This window comes from Vicugna pacos, chromosome 20 (assembly GCF_048564905.1).
Source record: "Vicugna pacos chromosome 20, VicPac4, whole genome shotgun sequence".
NCBI lineage: Eukaryota > Metazoa > Chordata > Mammalia > Artiodactyla > Camelidae > Vicugna > Vicugna pacos.
In genome coordinates, this window is record NC_133006.1 from 39,246,106 (window position 1) to 39,266,996 (window position 20,891).

The 20,891-nt window shown below is 43.1% G+C and overlaps 1 long non-coding RNA gene across 1 annotated transcript; it reads left to right on the top strand.

The window, feature by feature from the left end:
* The first annotated feature begins 7,370 nt into the window (after positions 1-7,370).
* Positions 7,371-9,731, top strand: LOC140687821 (uncharacterized). Its single transcript, XR_012062431.1, has 2 exons — positions 7,371-8,527; positions 9,436-9,731. It is a non-coding gene; the product is annotated as an uncharacterized lncRNA (long non-coding RNA).
* Positions 9,732-20,891: the final 11,160 nt, after the last annotated feature.

Genomic DNA, 20,891 nt, shown 5'->3' on the forward strand with positions numbered 1-20,891 from the left:
TTTGTGGAAATGTCCCAGGTCCCTATTATGAATATGTAGATAGGAGTACTAGGTCTGTGATATTAAATCCAAAGCCACAAAAATCGGGAGGAGTCACAGATGCCTCCAGTGTGCATTATGAGTTCTCTTGTTGCTTCTGTCACACACAGGATTTCTGTCTGAACGCTTCTGTTTAACATCCATGTGTTTCAGCATAATGGGTTCTGGTTGCCATTGCAAATTAAAAGTTAGAGGGTTTTATTGTTTTAGAATTTAGCATAATGACTGCCTTTCCTGAAATTCTACCCTAGGGGCTCTTTTTTGCCATTTGGGGCTGAAAGTCATTATCTCAGGATGAAAAATACCAGAAAATTATTTTAAACATTAATTCAGTCAAAATATTTGAAGCTACCATTAGGGAAAATGTATTTTCTAGCAGCTTGCTCTTAATCCTTCACAAAGGTTTTATAATTATTTCATTAATTTTCAATTCCAGTAAAATGTGAATATGAATATTTTACTGGCTCAGTGCAACTCAAGGTCGTACAACGAAAGAGGAAGGGAATCAGTCATCTTACATACTCTCTTCTCATGACTGCTGAACCACTGCTTGCTTGTGACTTTTCAGGCAACATTAGGAAAGCAGTATGTTCTCTGGTATTTTCACACTTAGGTTCCATAAGCAAGAGAAAAGAAACAGATTTTCAAATGTGATGCACCCCACAGAGCAATAAATCAGTACGTCTACAACATTTGAGCCTCATGAAAGTCAAGATTCAAATGATCTCTGTAGTAATAAAATGGATTTGTGGTAAGTAAACACAATACTTGCACTTGCGTAACACAGCTTATAGTTTACATGCACTTTTAAGTGCCTTAGATGTAATTTAATCTTACTTCATTCTTATAACCAAGATGTACTCACTTTGTTCTTTTAGAGAAAGAGCAAAATGGTAAAAAATACAGCGAATATAGTGTTTTGCGCACATCCCAACATCGAGCCAGCAGCAACACATCAGATAAACAATACTTCCATGGTTTAAAAAAAGAAGATTCCTTTAGTGATATCATGAAAATCCATAGTACAGATGTATCTCAAAGTTTTTCCTTAGAATTATATCTTTTCTTTTTTTTTTAAATAGCACTTCGTGTACCGCAAACCTTAAGTCAACATAGGTTTTGCCTACTATGAAACTTTTGTCAGCCAAAATGGCGTACAGCAAAGAAGCCTTAGATGTGACCGTAGGACACACCTTGCTAACTGAGGCACAAAATAAGTTGATATGAAGGACAGATGCTCACAGACACAGCTTAAAGCTATGGCAGCTCAGTGCTAAGGTGCTGAGTCTAGTTCCCAAGGAAGGAGGTTGGTGGTGTCACTCCTGTCACTCAGGGAACATGCTGCCTCTGTAGCAGCTGGCTGCAACACGCACACTGGACGCCATCTTTATTTTTTGCCTTTTTTTCATGAAAGTGAAAATCCTCTTTGGATTTCTTTCAGTTAGCATAAACAGGTGCTAATGCAGATGTTTCATGAAAGTAAAGCAGCGTAAAATGAACTTTCATAAAGCAGGGAATACCTGAATGTGACATTTCAGTCTTCTAAATTGTTCTGGATTATTTTTAAAAGAACCATTTCACGATTTACTGGATGGTCAGGCTGCACCACAGGATAGAACATAACATGAATGCGACTTCAGGGAGAGACCCGTGCGTGGTTCCAGGGCGCTGAGAACAGTCAGCACGGTCACCAGGTTCGGGTGGTCCAGCGCTTGGTTTAAGCAAGAGGGGAGAGTGCACAGGATGCAACCCCTGTGGTGTGACGAGTCCCCACGGCCAGCAGATCCACTCCACAGCCAGCACAGGCAGTCCTAGATGTTTTAAAAATTGAAGTGAATGAGGAATATGTGGTTCCAACCATTCCTTTGGAGTAATTGTTTTCCCCCCTTAAACTTAAGAAAATCAAGTCTGGTTGAGACCAAGCAGACATGGAAAAGTTAGTCTCCATAGAAATATTATTACCATGAGTGAAAAAATAAATTAAGAGAAGTCAGTGCCATTGGCAAATAGAGGCAGTTTTACTACTTATATGATATTATTTATAAAAAAAAAAAACCCTGAAGACTCCACCAAAAAACTTTAGAACTAAATAAAATCAGTAAAGTTGCTGGATACAAAATCAGTATACAGAAATCTGTTGTGTTCCTATACATTAGCAGTCAACTATCAGAAAGAGAGATTTAGAAGAGAATCCCATTTACAATTGCATCAAAAAGTATAAAATATCTAGGAATTAAAGTAAAGAAGTGAAAGATTTGTACAGTGAAAACTACAAGATATTGGTGAAAGAAATCAAAGAAGAAAGAAATGGGAGATACTTCATTCTCGTGGTTGGAAGAATTAATATTATTAAAATGTCCATATTACCCAAAGCAATCTGTAGATTCAGTGCAATCCCTATCAAAATTTCAATGACATTTTTCACAGAAATAAAATGAACTGTCCTAAAATTTGGAACCACTAAAGTGTCCAAATAGACAAAGTAGTCTTCAAGAAGAAAAACAAAGCTGGAGGCACGTCCTGACTTCAAACTATATTACCAAGCTACAGTAATCAAAACAGTGTGGTATTGGCATAAAAACAGACCAGTGGAGCAGAGAGCCCAGAAGTAAAGTGACATGCGTATGGTCAGTTTAGACAAAGGAGTCAAGAATATAAAATGGGGAAAGTCTGTTTAATAAATTGTGTTGGGAACATTGGGCGGCCACATGCAGAGACTGAAACTGGGCTCCCATCTGACACCATATACAAAAACCAACTCAAAGGATTAAATCCTTGAATTAAGACCTAAAACCATAAAACTAGAAGAAAATATAGTGGGTAAGCTCCTTAACATCCAACTTTGTGATGATTTTTTGGATATGAAACTAAAAGCAAAGGCAACAAAAGAAAATAAACAAGTGGGACTACAGCAAATAAGTGTCTGCACAGCAAAGGAAACATCAGCAAAATGAAAAGGCAACCTGCAGAGTGGAAGAAATTATTTGCAAATTATATACATGATAATGGGTTAATAGCCAAAAAATATAAAGAACTTGTATAAGTGAATAGACATTTTTCCAAAGAAGACATGCAGATGAACAACAGGTACGTGAAAACATGCCCAACATCACTAATCATCAGGAAAATGCAAATCAAAACCACAATGAATATCACTTTACACTTTTTAGAATGGCTGTCATCAAAAAAGATAGGTAACAAACAGCTGTTGGTGAGGATGTAGGAAAAACTGAACCTTACACACTGTTGGTAGGATTGCAAATTGTTGCAGCCACTATGGAAAACAGTATGGAGAGTCCTCAAAAAATTAAAAATAGAGCTAACTATATTATCCAGCAATTCCACTTCTGGATATATATCCCAAGAAACACAATTACTCTTTGAAAGAAATAGTCTGCACCTCCATGTTCATAGCAGCATTTTTTACAATAGCCAAGACATGGAAACAACCTAAGTGTCCCTTGATGGATGACTGGTGAAAGAAAACGTGTATATACATATACGTTTACAATGGAATATTATTCGGCCATGAAAAAGGAGGATATCCTAACACTTGTGACAGTGTGAATGGACCTTGAGGGCATTATGCTAAGTGAAATAAGTCAGAGAAAGACAAATGCTAAGTGATCTCACTTATATGTAGAACCTAAAATACACACACACACACACACACACAAAACCTGATAGAAACAAAGAAGAAATCGGTGGTTGCCAGAGGCAGGAGTGGTGGGGGGTGGGTGATGGGTGAAGGGGGTCAAAAGGTACAAACTTTCAGTTACAAGATTAATGAGTTCTGGGGATGTAATGACTATAATGTAGTGTCACGTCATGACTATAGTTAACAATATTGTATATTTGGAAGGTGCTAAGAGGGTAGTTCTCATAAGAAAATTGTAACTATATAATATGATGTGATAGATATTAACTAGTAGTAATCATTTTCTGATACAGACATACAGCAAATCACTGTACACCTTAAACTCAAACGTTATAGGTCAGTTATATCTCAATAAGACTGGAAGGGGAAAAAAATTGTATGGGTTAGCTAGATTGTGTTAAAAAGTTTCTCTATCATACATCAAATTCCTGAGTTTTATGAAATTGTCCATATTGCTAAAATTACAGTTCTTCAAAGAAATAATTTTGTAAATACTTTTAAGGTTTACTATAATGCATTCCCTTAAAATAGAACCTGTAGAGAGTTTGAATAGAAGATGCAGGTTAAATCTTCTTTGATTTCATGTCCTCTGAATCGCTTCAGCAGCTGTGTTGGAAATATATCATTTTTAGGAAAATAGTTCATAAAATTACAGTGAAATCAGCCTTACACACCAGAACCCCTTTGTGGTCAGTGTTGTATTGAATAAATTTGTTTTGAAATTAAATTATGCCTCAAATAAATATGAAAACGGAAAACAGTATTTCATTTTGCTAAGAAAAGCGTTGACGCCAAAGAATCTGTTCTTCACTTGGGATCTAAAATTTATAGCTGAAAACCAGCAGGTGTCACTGTGATAACAGAGTTCTTTCTTTTCCTCTAAGCAGTTTTATGTAGATGGGTGCATACCGTCTATGAACAAAGATGTGTAAGAGATAATGGATTTAAGTTATATCCTAAACAAAAATACCAAAATGTATATAGTGTCCCTGGAGGGTTAGGAATACTTTTGAGAATTGTATTGTTTCCTGATTTTCTTCATATTTCAAACATACAGATTCTTTAATTATGTAACTGGTATGAGAGTTTTATTAGCAGTGAAAGTACAGGAAACCCCTGTGGTGATGCTTCAGACTTTATATTGATGTGTAGAACAGCACACAGTTCATTAGGTTATAACTCGTGTAATCAAAATCATTCGAGAAACAGCATTCCCCGTAATGTTTTTAAATTGATTTGGAGAAATTCTTGGTGTTTTTTTTTCCAAATTAGAGTTACAACTTCTAAATTAACTTTTAGAGACAAAAATATGGTAACTGGTGGGAAATAATAATAAGAATTAAAGACCTTTGTCAAGGTATTTTTTTCCCACCTGGTATGAAAGCCAAAGTAGAATTGGATAAGCGTTTATTCCTTGAAGCATTGTGCTGGGTCTGGGCTTTTATTCCAAGAAAAATACGGTCCTTAATAGCACTGCGTCTTCATGGAATTTATAATCAAGTTGTGCACATGTAACAATGAAACAGAAAAACCAGGACCATAATGTTACACAGTATCATGTCAAAGACCATGTGTACCAAGCAATCAGCTTATGGTTAAAATAAGGGAGTTCCCAGTAGGAGCTATCTTTGTAAGTTATCTTCAGAGGATCAGTAGTAAAGATAAAACTTAGTTCAGTAGGATTTAGAGAGTGAACAGAATGGCAAAATACCTGGTTCAGTTTATTTTAGTTCAAAAGATATTTAAGGAGCATGTGTGGTCCAGCCACTTTGTTTTTCGAGATAAACAGTAAGGATAAAAACAGTAAAACGAGCTTGATTTCTGCTCTTTACATAGGTGTAAATGCTGTCAAATTCAAATGATAATCAACAGACTTCTTTTGAGGTTGAAAACAGAGGTAGCTAAGGCTGGAAGCTGGAAAGTGCGCTGGTTGCAGAGTCAGGAGCCCTAGGTTTTAGTCATGCTGCCATCACTAAGTTGCACAGGGACCGAAACACGTCACCAGACAGTTTTCACATCATTTCCAACTTAATTCATTTGTGCTTATCCTGTAGGTAATGAGACCGTTCGAGTAAGTGGCACAGTGGAAGCGTTACTGAAAGGTTACTCTGGACTCAGATGTGTGACTGTCAGAAGGAAAATTACTGCCCTGCAGGTGGAGTTTTGAGAATGTAGCTGAAAACAGCAGTTCCTAGTCTAGACAGGGCAGGGAGAGAGGTGAATCTTGCTTTGGAATTTAAGGTGGTGGAAATGTTTAACATCCGTATATAGATACACCTACACGCTGTTTATATTTCCAATGACAATAAAGTTTAGATAACCAGCCCTGTTGCTTTTTTACATATAGTCATGATTGTTGGCCCAAGTGACTGACTGTTTTTTTGCTTTTGAGAACACCATCACTACTAGCTAGGAAGATCAAAAAGATTTTAAGATATCAATAAGCTATCTTTGTCTTTCAGATAAATATTTGTCTCCTATGTAATTAGGGAGAAAATACTGTGGGGTTGTATTAAGCACCTACGCCTAGTCAAGGATTTCCCATTTCCTTTCCCAGAAGACTAAGTCGTTCAAGGACAAAGAGTGTCTTGTATGCTGTGTTATATCTCATGCTTAGGACACGTGCTGTGTGATTAAGAAAAGGAAAGCTCCCTCCATATTGTAAGGCTAGTCATGAGTCTAAGGAAGATTTGAACTACCCATGCTATTTACTTTTGTGTTTTACCGTAGTTGACTATGACGCTAAAGGTTAGGTAAACGCATTCTGCTGTTGTTAACCTTCACCATCAGGTTTCTAGTCTGTCATCACCTCACTTAAAATATTTGCTCTTTCTCTCAGGAAAGCTTTTAGGATAAACTACGTGCTATGAAAGTAGAAACTTGAAGTTTCATCTCTTTGGGAAAAAAAAAAGGCAGTGACTCCTGATGAACAAATTTTTTTTTCCCCTAAAAATTCAGGTCATCTGTTTGGAACTTGGAGTGAATCTTCAGATAGAAACAATGATGGACACAGTGATCGGGCTCTTCCAGCCCACAGACTGTGGTCTCTCAAAACGTTATGGTCCCGGCAGCAGGACCAGTAGCATGTACTGACATCAGCCAGTCATCAGCCGCTCTTTTGAATGATTCTTTTTTGTTGTTGTTGTTGTTTCCTGAGAAATGTATCCAGAGTTTCAACCTGTGGGGCCTGGAACGTGGCCCTGGAGATAGCGTTGCCTCCCACTAGTCCCTGGATTTCTTTACACCTGATTTTTCAAAGTGTAATGTGACAGAACTGGGCGAGTATTTCTTAGTAGTTCAATTCTACATTTGGTAATGGATTTTACAAAGTCATTCGAAGATAACACAGCCGTAAACTTCTGAATGACAATGCTAGGCACAGATGTTCCACAGAAACATTTCCTCTCTGCTGAAGGACCTCATTCAGGACTACAGCACTCCGCCCCAGGGGAAAATGAGATCTCTCTACAGCAATTATTGGGAACTAAAGTTGAATTATAATAGAACTATGATGTTTCTATCAAAAATATTTAGACTCTTAACTAGAACATGTTCAGTATTTATCATCTTATTAACAAACCATCCAAATAATAATCTCTGTGAAGAGGAAATAAGATTGTTGTATCATCGCTGAATCAGACAAGTGTCCGAGGACCAGGAGAGATGGGCTAGCTGAGGGCTTCCCTGGGAGTTCGGATTCCACCTCTGCCCCTTATTGATTAGGTGACGGATGGGCAAGTTACTCAGCCTCTCTATGCCTCCTCATCTGTAAAACAGGAGTGTAGTGAAAGTACCAGACCTACCTAAGTTTGTTTTGAGGATTAAACCAGTTAACTTACATATTTTAAATGGAGCCTGACGGAAAAGTGCTGTACTTAACGTTTGCCTTTTATAATGGTTCTATCATCATCATCACCGTCGATTCTAGATGTCCAATTGGGAATTCGCTCTTTGTAATCCACCCATAAAGAGGTTCATAGGTCAGGATCATAAGTAGTTTAAGCTTCTTAAAGTGAAGTTCATAGCAGTTCCCTTTGGAGCACTTAGCTGGATTAAACTGCTTTCTGTGATCCTAAAACACATATTAAAGCCAAAGCAATACTAGTTTTGTAAATCCTTGGATGGCACACCCATCCAGCTGGTACCACAAATGATGTCACATTTCAGGAAGATTGGCTAATATATTCCATGGAATCAAAGGTACTTCTGGGGATGAAATGTGCTGCAATTCTAGTTCCCAGGCTGGTCTTTGATTCAGACTCAAATTAGAGAAAAATCTAGCCTTTCAAATAGGTTTCTGCTGAGCCCATTTTGATAGCACTTAATTTACTGGACTTATTCGTGACCACATTTAGTAATATCGGTGAAACTTCTCATTTCCCAAAACAAGTTCTGCTTACACCCTTTCAAAAGAATGTGATTGGTATGTGGGTAGGTTGTCTGGGGCCAGCCTCTTATCTAGAGACCAGATGCAAAAAGTCTGAGTTCAGTGAAGTGACTTAGGCTGCAGGCTTTGGTTTTGTTTTGTTTAATAAGCATGTACGACTCTTACTAAAACACGGTGCTACCCCCGTCCAGGAACAATGCCGCACACATCATTTCCTGAAATAATGGGGCTGGAAGGCAATTATCTACTCACCAAACAGGCTGAAACAACAGTTCCTGATATTCTTCTGGAATACTTTAACTTCCCAAGGAATCCGGAAAAAATAATTCCATGAGACGGTGTTGTGAATGAAGGCATGACATTCCAGTTTCCTACACTGGCATCCAGTGACCAGCAGAAATGAGCTACTGCCCACTTGGTGTTACTGAGAGGGGCTCTGCTGGGTGAGTTGTTTATTTGGCTTTGGGAGCCTCCCTGTGCTCGTGGGATGATGGCCTTGGGCTCGTCTTTGTCTTTCTGGGAACCATCCCAGAGATCACCTGCAGCCTCTGGAACGAGACTCAGTTACGACATTGTTTCCCTAACGAGACATTGAGACTCCGTTTCAGACTGTTCAGATAAGAAATGTGTATTTCTAGAAAGAATGAATGTAACATGCATTGCAGTGGTGTGAGAGCTTTTTGAACCTGTGAATTTATCTTGAATATGGGTTGTGAATATTCACGAGAGCCGCCTTCTCTGATCCTTAATCATCTGGGCATCACCAGCGTAGCCTAATGAGGTTCATGGCAAAAAAGTAGCAATTAAGGTTAACATTTTAGACACCACCTTCTGGAATTCTCGTCTGAAGGGAAACTGCAGTAAATTATTTCACCAGGGATGCGCACACAGGTTTTCTTCTTCGTGTCCTGAGACAGAATCGGGCGTCGTCGTTTGGCTGTTGAGCCTACGTGAGGCCAATTATAAATCTGTCCGGAAACTTCCAGGGGATCACCTGTTTTAAATTCTATCTGAATATTGGACTCCGTGTAGATGTAGCCTCCCTACTAAATAAAACCTATAATATACCGTGTGCAGATGGCACGGGGGGGTGACAGCAGAATGAGAGGGGACTGGAGACACTGTAACGTTACTCAGGGAGGTTGTGTAAGCCATCTCTGGAAGTTTTTCCCAGAAAGGTCGACTGCGGTCCGGCTCGCCTGGGTTTCATAAACCTTCTCCTTATCTGGAAGGGTAGGTAGGTATTGATTTAGTGTCTTTTTCACTCAGAGACATCAAATCAAATTGTTTGACATTTTTCTTTAAGGAAATATGTAACTTCTAAATATGTCATGTGAAATTGTCATTTCAGATTGTTTATTTCTGATACAATCCTTCAGAAACAGTGGAAACGGCTAAATTGAGACTTTCTTCCTTTAAGATGCCCCTCCGTTCAGCTGGGCCCTTACTTGGCCGAGCAACGCGGTTGGCAGCCTCCTCCCGGCTCCACATGGCCACGTGTCCGTGTGAGGGGAATCCTGGCCACTCAGCATCATCTCCTTTCGACTCCCGCCAGCTCTGTTGAAGCCCAGAGACTCAAACTGAGAAACTGTAGATGGAAATGGGTCCATTTGTTTCATTAAAAAGTATTAGGTGACACTAAGGACACCTGGGGAAGAGTCCGCGACAGCGCGGACCTGGCGGTGGGTGGAAAGCACGAGTGGCTGTGGGGTTGTGTCCACGGGGGCTTGGAGGGTGGGAGGGGGCCGGGCAGGGTCCCGGCACGTGGCTCCTCCCGTGGCGCCCGCTGGGGGGGCCACACTTCGGTGGTCCTCGGCCTCGCTTAGGAACGCAGGGAGGACAGATGCATCTGGGGCCTGAAGTCAGTTGCTCCTGTTGTTCTGGCTCCAGTTTGTATCCGTGGAATCATTTTTGGCTCTTATCTTGGCTCGCTCCCCAGACTGGCTCCACACGACAGTCAGCCAGCTCTGTAAAGCCCTGTTACCATAACGGCCGCTCTCACGACCGCACAGGGACATCACCAGCTGTGAGAAATCAGCACGTCCGTGAGACGCCTGAATCCTAATGGCTGCCGCGTGAATTTAAGGACAGGTGCCATTCACGTTTTCCTCTGTCAACGTGATTTCTGTGGTAACGTAGCCGTTCAGTCAGATATGTTACAGCTTTTTAAATACCAAGAGTCGGTTAGCCTTCAGCGACCAGGAGCATCACAGGCACCAGGCACCTGAGCGCACCAGGGGCAGAGACAAAGATTCAGTAAAGCGGCCGCACTGCTCGGAAGACTTGACGTTTTAAATTTTATATCCCATTTTCCCCCATTTTTATATTGTCACCAGATAATAATGTATGTCCAGTTTGAATACAATAGTGCCCAGTCATCTTTCTTAGCAATATAGCCTGGCGGTTATAGCTAATAGGTCTATAATTTCTTACAAAAGTTAATACCTGAAGACAAAAAGGAAATCGAGCTGAATGTTCCCTGAGCAAATCCTTTACTTATTAACCTGCAAGCTGTCCTCTGTGGGTGTAGGTACTGCCAGCGTGTCAGAGGAGCCCGAGCCTTGCAAATGACTAGTAACTATTGGTGTTCAGCCAGTGGTCGGAATTAAAACATAAGGTTTATAGTAATAACAGTAATAATTTTTTAATTGAAGTGTAGTCGGTTTATAATGTTGGGTTAATTTCTGATGTACAGCATAGTGTTTCAGTTACACACATATATATATTCTCTTTCATTATAGGCTATTGCAAGATACTGAATGTAGTTCCCTGTGCTGTACAGGCGGGCCTTGTTGTTTGCCTGTTTTATACATAATAGTATCTGCAAATCCCAAACTCCCAATTTATCCCTCCAACCCCCTCCCCTCCCTGGTGACCAAGTTTGTTTTCTATGTCTGTGAGTGTGTTTCTGTTTTGTAAATAAGTTCATTTGTGTCATTTTTTTTAATAAAATAAAGTTCAAATCTATTCATTGACATCAAAATATTCACAACACACGGTTAAATTTAAAATGGTGGTTACAAATTGTACATACATACATATTTGTGCATAGGGAAATCCTAAAGTCTGCAAACAAGCATAGACAAACACAAGTGGACATGTGAATTATAGGGTTCTAGGTATATTTGTGTCCTTTTTTTAGATTCCACATATAAGTGATATCATGCAGCATTTTTCTTTCTCTTTCTGGCCCACTTCACTTAGTATGATGATCTTCAGATCCATCCATGTTGCTGCAAATGGCATTATTTTATGCTTTTTATGGCTGAATAGTATTCCATTGTATATATAGACCACAACTTACCCAGTCATCTCTTGATGGGCATTTAGGTTGCTTCCATGTCTTGGCTGTGGTAAGTAGTGCAGCTGTGAACATTGGGGTGCAGGTATCTTTTCGAATTGGAGTTTTCTCAGGGTATATGCCCAGGAGTGGGATTGCTGGGTCATAGGGTAACTCTATTTTTAATTTTTTAAGGAATCTCCATACTCTTCCACAATGGCTGCACTAAACTACATTCCCACCAGCACTGTAGGAGGGTCCCTGTTCTCCACACCCGCTCCATCGAGTAACAGTAATAACTGGACTGTGTTAGGAAAGAGTATCTCATAATGACTAAGGACGGAATGAGAGCCAGAGAGTCGCGGGGCTGGGCCCTGACCTCACTCCTCTCTGAGTAAACCTAGCGTTGACTTTAAAGTTGTATCATACATCAGAGTTTACAGAAAACCCGGCCCACATGTTTACTTGAACCTGTCAGTCCTGGGAGGTAGGCAGGAAAGGTGCTACTCTTCCCACCTGACGTAAGAACTGGGTTCAGGAGAGGCGTTAAGTACTTTTTCTTTAATATATATATTTTTATTGAAGTATAATCAGCTTACAATGTTGTGTCAGTTTCTGGTGTACAGCATAATGCTTCGGTCATACCTGAACATACATATATCCGTTTTCATATTCTTTTTCACTGTAAGTTACTACAAGGCATTCAGTAATTTAGCTACAGTTAATGGCCAATCCAGGACTCAGAATCTGGGGCTCTTTCCTCTGCATCATTCAGCTGCACAGACCAAAAACAAGACGGTAACAAGGAACCCCGACTTTCATGAATTTGAGAGCAGGTCCCCAGTGGCACAGACACCTGTGTCATTCGGACTCTCGGGCTGATGGTGGAAAGAGGAAACGAGGGGCAGGGGAGGGAGTTTTAAATAGTTACATTTATTCAGTTCAAAGGACTGCCTTTTACTCTGCTATATCTTTCCTACTATTTAATGTTAAAATAGTCGTATGAAGTGATGACAAGACATATTAAGGGTTTTCGTTGTTAAAATCTCTACTTGATAAAATAGAACTCTGACAAAACCACGCTGGGCCACAAACTTCGTTTTAGGAATTTTTTGAATCTGAAATTTGAGAAACAGTGATCTGGCATGATTTCATTATTCTATGTATTAACAGTTTAAGTGTACAGTGTTACTTAGTTTACCTACATGGTCATAAAATCAGGCACTTGGATTTTTATACACCTTTAATTTTCTGTTTTTTTATGATCTAAGTCGCTGATTCTTAGCTTTCTTCGGCAGAAGTCACAGACCATTTTGAGGATCTGACGAAAACTATGGATTCCTCTCACTACCTCCACCCGCCAAAAGCACGCACATGGTTCCCGGTACAGAGTATTTGGCAAACTTGGCGAGCCTGAAAACCAGTGGCCTCTAGGTGGCGCTAGTTGGTTTGGTCACGTATCCCATTCTGTTTCTTTCATCTTGCTCGTTTTGCTCTGTTAGATATTGGGGCTTACGTACGTGACACTGGTTTTACAAGGGACAGGGTAGGAGGCTCAGTGTCAGGACGCAAAGCGTATTTGGGGGTCCCTACACTTTGTGTGCGTTTTTTTATGTAGAATTGTCATTTGATGGAAGATTAAGTTATTACAGTAGACTGTGTTGGCAAGGAAGCAGGGAACAAGATTTCTCACAAACAGTTGGTAACAGTATGAACTGATGCACTCTCCTTGGAGGGCAGCCTGGAAATATCTGTCAGCGTGTCAAATGTACGTGCTTGTCTGGGAAGATACGTATACAAGGATCTTTGCTGGAGCTTTTCACATATGAGTAAACTACTGGAAACGTACCTGTCCATCAGTGTAGAACTGGTTAAATAAATTACCATGTATTCAAACTGGAATACTGTGCAGCTATGAAAAGAGACGAAGCAGCACTATTCCATGACAAACTGGAATGATCTTCCAAAATACACTGTTACGTGAAAATGCACTTTAAAAGGCGGAAATGCACACACAGGTGGGTTTGGGTATTTCTGGAGTTTACCCCAGATGACTGGCATGGGGGATGGGGCTGGGGAGACAAGTGTCTGCACTGGGGCAGATGCTTTTCCTGTTTATTGCAGTACTTAAATAATTTTCATCGGGTCTTTGTACTACTTATTCAATTATTTTTAAAAGCTAGCTTTAAAAAAGGAATTAGTTTTTAAAAATCACTAAGCAATATGAGAAAAGAGGTTAAAAGACATTTAGATTAACTGGAATCTGCCTACACAAAAGAGGTGATGCAGAATGAGCAGACTTCTCTTTTGCCTTGAACAAGGCCAGAACAGGGGGCACCTGATGGAGTTAAGAACTGCTACATGAATAAATCAAAGGAAATAGCTTTTCACACAGCATGTGGCCAGTCTAAGGAATTTACCGCCACAGGCAGTCACAGAGTCAAAGATTGTAGCTACAATTTTTTTTCTTTTTTTTTTTTTTGGAAGTCTGCTCACTTACGTCCCGTCATAACATTTGCAGTTATGCAAGAAAAGATAAGGATAATCAGACCTGAGGGTGCAGGATGTAAGCTGACCATTGCCAAGGAAAGAATTCTCCCCCGTCTCCATTCTTTTTTGGCTCCTTCAGTGCCCCAGAATAACATTACACAATTGGCTAGGTCCGCTTTGAAGAGTGGACAGGACTTCCTCTGAATCACTGGGTATTATCCACAGCCAAGGGATGGATTCCAGACCTGCCCGGGCAGCAAAGCTCATCACTTTTTTTGCACCCAGAGTGCTGGCCCTGTCAGCTCAGACTGTGCGGCCCCTGCTGTTCCCGGGAGAGCAGGTGCGCAAAGACCAATGACGGGGTTCAGCTCTCCTCCCGCCGAGCCGGCCATCTCACGCGAACAACAAACCCCAGCTGATGGAGGAAGGGACTGAAGAGGTAGTCAGGAAATAGTTCATGCTTCTTTTCCTCTTTCTCTTTCCTTCTTTGGCTCCAACGAGTGATGAGTCCCTCCACCAGAGGGTAGACAGAAGTCATAAGCTAGCGCTGACCAATCTCATTTAGCCCCAGGTACCAATCGGACAGGGTTATTGGCCTTGTTTATCCACGTGACTCCAGACATACTGCCCCCATGTACCTCCCTCTTATGTTTTAAGATTAAGAGACATGTGTATCAGGTGGGCCTGGATTTGAGCAAGTAAATGGAATGTAAAATGGACTACCGTGTCCAGGTGAGCAAGAGAAGTTGCACTTGACAAAATCCACTGCAGAAGGACTCCACTCGAGTCCTCTCCTGTGACCAGGTCAAGGGCAGACCTTTAACACAGTGACCTCCACATCACCCAAACCTGGGTGACAGTTGTGTTTCCTCAGGAGCACCCGATCCACAGTGGGCGATCAACGTGTTAAGGGTCCAGTCACATGAATAAGAGGACCCTCTCGTTACAAGGGATCTCTCACATATTGTGGGATCTGGTAGCAGGCTGACAGCGTGTCTGTTCAGTGTGCAGGATGAATTTCAGTGCTTTGCTTTGCAAGGCCTCTTCTGTCAGCCAGCAGCTGCATGACATCTACAGTTAGTGAGCCCGGGACCCATCAGGTAGCTGAACACGGGGACACGGCATCCTGTATGTCCTATGGACAAGATTCAAAGCAGTCAGTCATCCAAACACCCAAAGCCAGGAGAAACTTTGTTTCTGCCATTATTGTTTGGCTTAATTACGTGCTAGAAAGTTCCAACTGAACTTGAAAAATAAAATCTCATTACATTTAATTATAATTCCTTTTGTTGTTGTTGTTGTTAGCCAAATCCATTGGCCCCTGTGCAACCCCAACTTTCCAGCATTTTAGGAGACCCACTCCATTTCCAGAGTTGTCCAATAGAGTTTTCTGCAATGATGGAAGTGTCCTGTATCTGAGCTGTGAGATACGGTAGCCACCAGCCCCAGGGGACGACTGAGCACTTAGAAGGTGGTCGTGTGACTGAGGACCTGGAGGTTTGATGTGATCTGGTTTTCATTAAGTTGTGAACAGCTGTGCCTGTGAGTTTCAGTGTCCCTTGTGTCCCCAGCACACGCTGACATGAGATCCCAGCAAACACACCGAAGTCATGCAATTATCTTCTTCCTTCCTGAGCAAACTTCAGCTCTCTTTTTCGCCATTAAGATTGAAGAGCAATACGAAGATAGCATTTTTGCTGTTCTCACGCCATTTTGGGAGAGGCGGCACAGCCTTGTTGTTGCGGCAAAGTGTGTTTCAGCTCAGTGTTACAGCTCAGTTGTGACAGCAACCTGGATCTGGGCAAGAGACCGGGCAGCACTCGGAGGGTTGGAGAACTCAGGTTTATTACCCTGACGGGCCCAGAGGAGTTAACACTCCAAGCTCTGAACCCCGTCTGTAGGTTTACACAGGCTTTTATAGGCTGCCAGTCTACACTTTGCAACATCATATGCAAATAGGAATGAGCTTTATAGAAATGGAGCGATCAGGAGTGATAGAAATGGGCCAACCAGGAGTGAGCTGCATGCAAATGAGGTGGTACAAATGGACCAATCAGGAGTTAGCTCAGGGAACCAATAGAATCTTAGGGGTAAGTTCCACTTTCCTAGAAGTAAGCCATTTCAGAGGCAAAAAGCGAGATAAAGCCGCTGGGCCAGGGAACCGGATGGTGCTGGCAGGAGAGTAGTGGCCCTACCTGGGGGTCCTGCAGGTCTCTGGGGGGCTTCCCACCTCACTGTGACCGTGCAGAGGCTGCGGGTGTTCCTCAGGCACTGTCACAGGACCTGTGCTCGTACCTAAGGCCTGAGTGGCAACCTCAGTGAGCAACAGTAGTGAGGCCTCTTTTTCTAAATGGAATCATCTCGAGTTAAAATCTAAAAATCTAATGTTTGCACAGCCAAGAGCCAGCAGTGGTTCTGGAGAATTCCATCAGGCAGCCAAGCAACTTCTTGGCAGCAGGTACCATGTCTTTTATCTATTTCCTTAGTTCCTAGCATAAATTTCAATAAGTGTTTCTCAGATGAGGGAATCAGTATGTGAATGGACAAATTAACATGGCTCAGAGTGATGCTGCTGAGATGACATCCGAGGAGTCTCCCATGAAAGCCCCTGGGACCCCAGCAGGCATCTGTGCTGGCAGATGTGTCCTAGAGACACACAGCAGACGTGATGACGTTTGGAGCAGCCCATACAGAAACACTGTGAGCTCTTCGGTGATTAGTTTGAGTACTGCACAGAATCAGTGGCAGCCTACATTTATGAAATCTGTGGGTCTGGAAAAAAATGCCCATTTTCCACAAAGTTTTTATTTCTTTTTGTATTTTTTCTTAAACATTTCTATAATTTTTATTTATTTTTTGAGAAGGTATTTGAAATCATTAACATTTTGTTACATACTTTTTGGGTTCTGCTACATCCAGAGCTGAATCTTTTTTTTTTTTTTAGCTTGCATTTCTTTTTTTCTAATGTATACATAGATTTTTTTTAATTGAAGTCTAGTCAGTTTACAATGTTGTGTCAATTTCTGGTGTACAGCACAATGCTTCAGTCACACATGTACATACATATATTCGTTTTCAGATTCTTTTTCACCATAAGTTACTACAGGACATTGAGTATAGTTCCCTGTGCTGTACAGTGTGGACTTGTTTCTCTTTGAGTGTATTTCATATGACAGCCTTCATCCCTTCCTTCCATTCCTTCTCATCCTGACCTGTTTTTACCACTGGTCCCACTGCCGGGCGTGGCATGGTCCGTGGCCTCCGGTCCGTTGCTCCCGCCCAGCTGCACCGGTATTACGGTCAGTTGTACGAAATCACCTTGTCGACTGAAGCACAGGGTTGCTCGTTTTGCGGAGAGCAAAACAAGAGCCTCGCTTTCCTGCTTCGAGGGGCTTCCACAGGATGACCTCAGCTCTTCTTCGTCCCCCGTCTGCTTTCTGCTTCATTCTCATCAGAACAGTCTCGGTTTCTTCACCTGATCAACCCATTCCTGCCCTGAAGCCTCTTTTCCTTCCCAGCTGTACCTCATGACTGGAAAGTCCTACCAACCCAAATGCTCTAGCCTCGTTTCCTTCCTAGTGTCAAAACATACTTGAAATTCAACTCACACATAGATGCTTTCGGATGACAAAACCAGCGTGTCATGGAAGAAGGAACTCAGAGCTCTGGGAAGTGTGATAACCGATTAGAAAACCTGCTTGTGCCACTAGCTGGTTGTACAATCTTGGATAAATTACTCAGCTTGCCTGGGTCATTTGCTACCTCAGTGATGTGGGAAGAAACGAGCCTCGGTGACCCAGGTGACACCTGCACACTCGAAAGTCTGTGCAGTTAAGGGACTCTGTTTGCCCCCTACTGTCCTGTCACAACCCATGACGACAGTACGTTCTCTATCAGGTAATGCTGCCGATACATTCTGTAATGAATTAGACACAATCACGCATTTAATGTGTATGAAATGTGAACAACAATGTCCTGCTGCAGAGCATGGGGGACTCCATTCAATAATTAGTAACAGCCTATAATGAAAAAGAATATGAGAAAGTATATGTATGTATAATTGAATCACCATGCTGCACACCAGAAACTGACACAACATTATAAATCAACTAGACTTCAATTAAAAAAAAAAGATGAATGAGGAGCAATCTTGCTTCCTAGGACCAGGATTGGTTTCTCTTAAGGAGTCAGGATGTAAATTGAGTAAAGTGTGATCGGCTTTTCAACAAATGAAGAAGGCGGCTCAGGGATGTTCTAGGGAGAAAGGAGGTGAACATGAGCAAGGTTGAAAAGTGCAGGCACGTTCACTCCGCTACTGAACAAGATGGCGAGAGAAACCCATCCTTATTCAATGTTGCATCAGTGCCGAAGGCTGAGGAGAAGACAGCCAGGAGAAGGAGGGGTTCCCTGCCAGTGGGAATAGGAAACAGAATCGGGGGAGACGCTTCCTGCTTCACCTTGCGCTCCGTATCAGGATCTTAGCTCTTTGGAGTGGAGTTACTCTATATGTTTGGTAGTAGCCCAGCACTGGTAGAAGTAAATGCTGGAAATAAAAGCTGTGCACATCCTGAGGGGAAAGCGCGAGGGTGTCTCTGCCCGTCCTGCTCACACGCTGCTCGCCGGTGCTGGGGGCTCCCGGAAGCACAGCCAGCAGCTCGTCTGGTCCGTGGATTTGTGGTTGCCTGCCTGCTCTCCCAGCTCTTGCCACCGCCACCATCCCCACTTGTTAACGGCACGAACCCCGGATACCTCTCCAAGGGGGCAGGCACCTCCTCACCAAGCTGACAGTTCCCAGGTCCTGTTCTGTGTGCACCTCTGCTGTCCGCTGAGCACGGGCGGCCACCTTCCTTGCATCTGGCCCTCGTAGTCCTGTTCTCATCTCTCTGCCCGGCATGGCGGCCGGCCCGCCACGGGTGCTGAGCAGATGTTTGTTGACAGCACATTAAACAAAAGCCCAGGTGGTAAGTGGCCCCGTGAGGGCAGCTGCGGCATCAGGAGAGCTTTTCTTGAGCCCTGTTAGGGTGTGGACTGACAAGGGGCTTATCATCCAAACAAGGACCCTTGTGAGCAAGAAAAAAGGTGTTATTAATACATATGCCAAGATAAACTCAGGGTTTTCTCAAGGAAAGTGAGGGGTTTGGCCACCCTCTGATGACTCTGTCACTACCAGGTGACAACAGATGTCCCTGAGTCACTCATGGAAGTCCCATCTCCCCTGTGGTCCCGTGTGACACCACTCTTGTCCATCCTAGGTCTCTGAGAGGAAGGTGGTCAGGAGAGTGGAGTGGGCTCTGCCTCCCGCCACCCCCCCCTCGACTGTGTCCTCACGAATCCCACCTGGACCCACCATCTCGTAAGGTTGGGCTCTCATCTCCCGTGGTTCCTGCTGAACCACCAAGGCCTGGTGGTTGGCCCACGTGTGACCTGTGCAGATGCCACGAGGTCCCTGGTTCCTGTGCCCAGTGTTCGGTTTCCAGCGTGTTGCCACATCTGCTGGGAACACGCGGTGTATGAGGTCCAGTGGGCGTCCACCTTGCCCTGTGTCCGTGCTCCAGGCACAGACCCTTCCCCCGAGCAAGGCTTCCCGCCTGCTTCTCCGTCTGCTTTAGGAGAAAGCTCGCCATCCTTATCTCCTGCGGGCTCTCCCAAAAGCACAGCTGGGGTGGTTTCCTTGACTGCACGAGGATCAGTTCAGGAGACCCTCACGTCTTGGGAGAATGAGGACTTCCTTGACTATGCGGTCTGACCAAAGGGGAGATGAATGACGAAGACAGAAACTCACAATTGAAGAAAACAGCACCAAGAAATACTTTCCGTGCTGCGTAAGTAACACACAGACATCGCCGCCGCCGCCGCACGCGTGATGAACTGCTAACGTCCCCGTGTCTCTGATAGGAAGGCTGCGGAGTGAGATAAAGCGGGGGCCGCCGCGGAGGACAAACATCCCGGCATCCAGTAAACCTCAACCTGCTTCTTTTTTTGTTTGCAAGACTGGTCGCTATTTCCTCCGTGGCTTTTGTTTATTAACGTGTTGACTCATCCAGAGTCAGTCGAGCGCCTGGTTTCCACACCAGAGGGCTGGATTTGCACATCTGCCAAGCGGAGTCGGCGAGAGATAACAGCCAGCGACAATGGTCTTCCTCCGTCCGTCGGCCAGAAAGACGTTTGGCAGAGCCGGCTGAGGATAACTTATCACCAGTGCCTGTTCTGGAAGCACAGGGTGGTTGCTTGCCAGAGATAACAGGCAGGATGCGACCGGGAGCCAGGCGCTCTGGACGTCGGGGCTACACCTGGCAGACGCCGCCGCCGGAGAGCAGAGAGGGATGGGGCGGCCAGCCCGTGGCTTCCCGGGGCCCGGCCCTGGCTGTCAACAGAGGCCGGGGCTCTAAGTCAGCCAGGGGACTGGGTTTACTCCTGAGTCCTGTGACGAACATTTCATGGTGTATGCCTCAGGGAAGAATGTCCAGAGGTGTGATTTTTTTCAATGTTAATGCAAGCCACTCACCTTGGAGAATCTGTTCATTTCGGTTGCTTTTGTTAAAAAATACACGATCGTGTGACGAGAGGAGGGCTTGGGTTTGGTTTGGTTTTTTACTGAAGTGTTGATTTGCAGTGTTGTGCTAGTTTCTGGTGTATGGCACAGTGATTCAGTTATGCATCTATTTTCTTTTTCATATCCTTTTTTTCATTCTAAGTTATTACAAGACATTGAATGTAGTTCCCTGGGCTATGCAGTGGGACCTTGTTGTTTATCTGTTTTATCTATAGTGTTCGGTATCTGCAGATTCTGAGCTCCTAACTTATCCCTCCCTTCCTTTTCCCCTTGGTAACTAAGTTTGTTCTCTATGGAGAGGAGAGTTTGTTGTCTTACAGATCACCCTCTCCCGGGTTGAGACATAGTTCACTCGCAAGGGTGGCTTTGCTAGCCTCGAGATGCAGTTGAAGGTGTCTCGGAGATTGGACCTGCTTGTTCTGAGCTGCCTGAGGAGTACCTGAAACTAATGTTAACTGTTCTGCTCACCACACTTGGCCTTTAT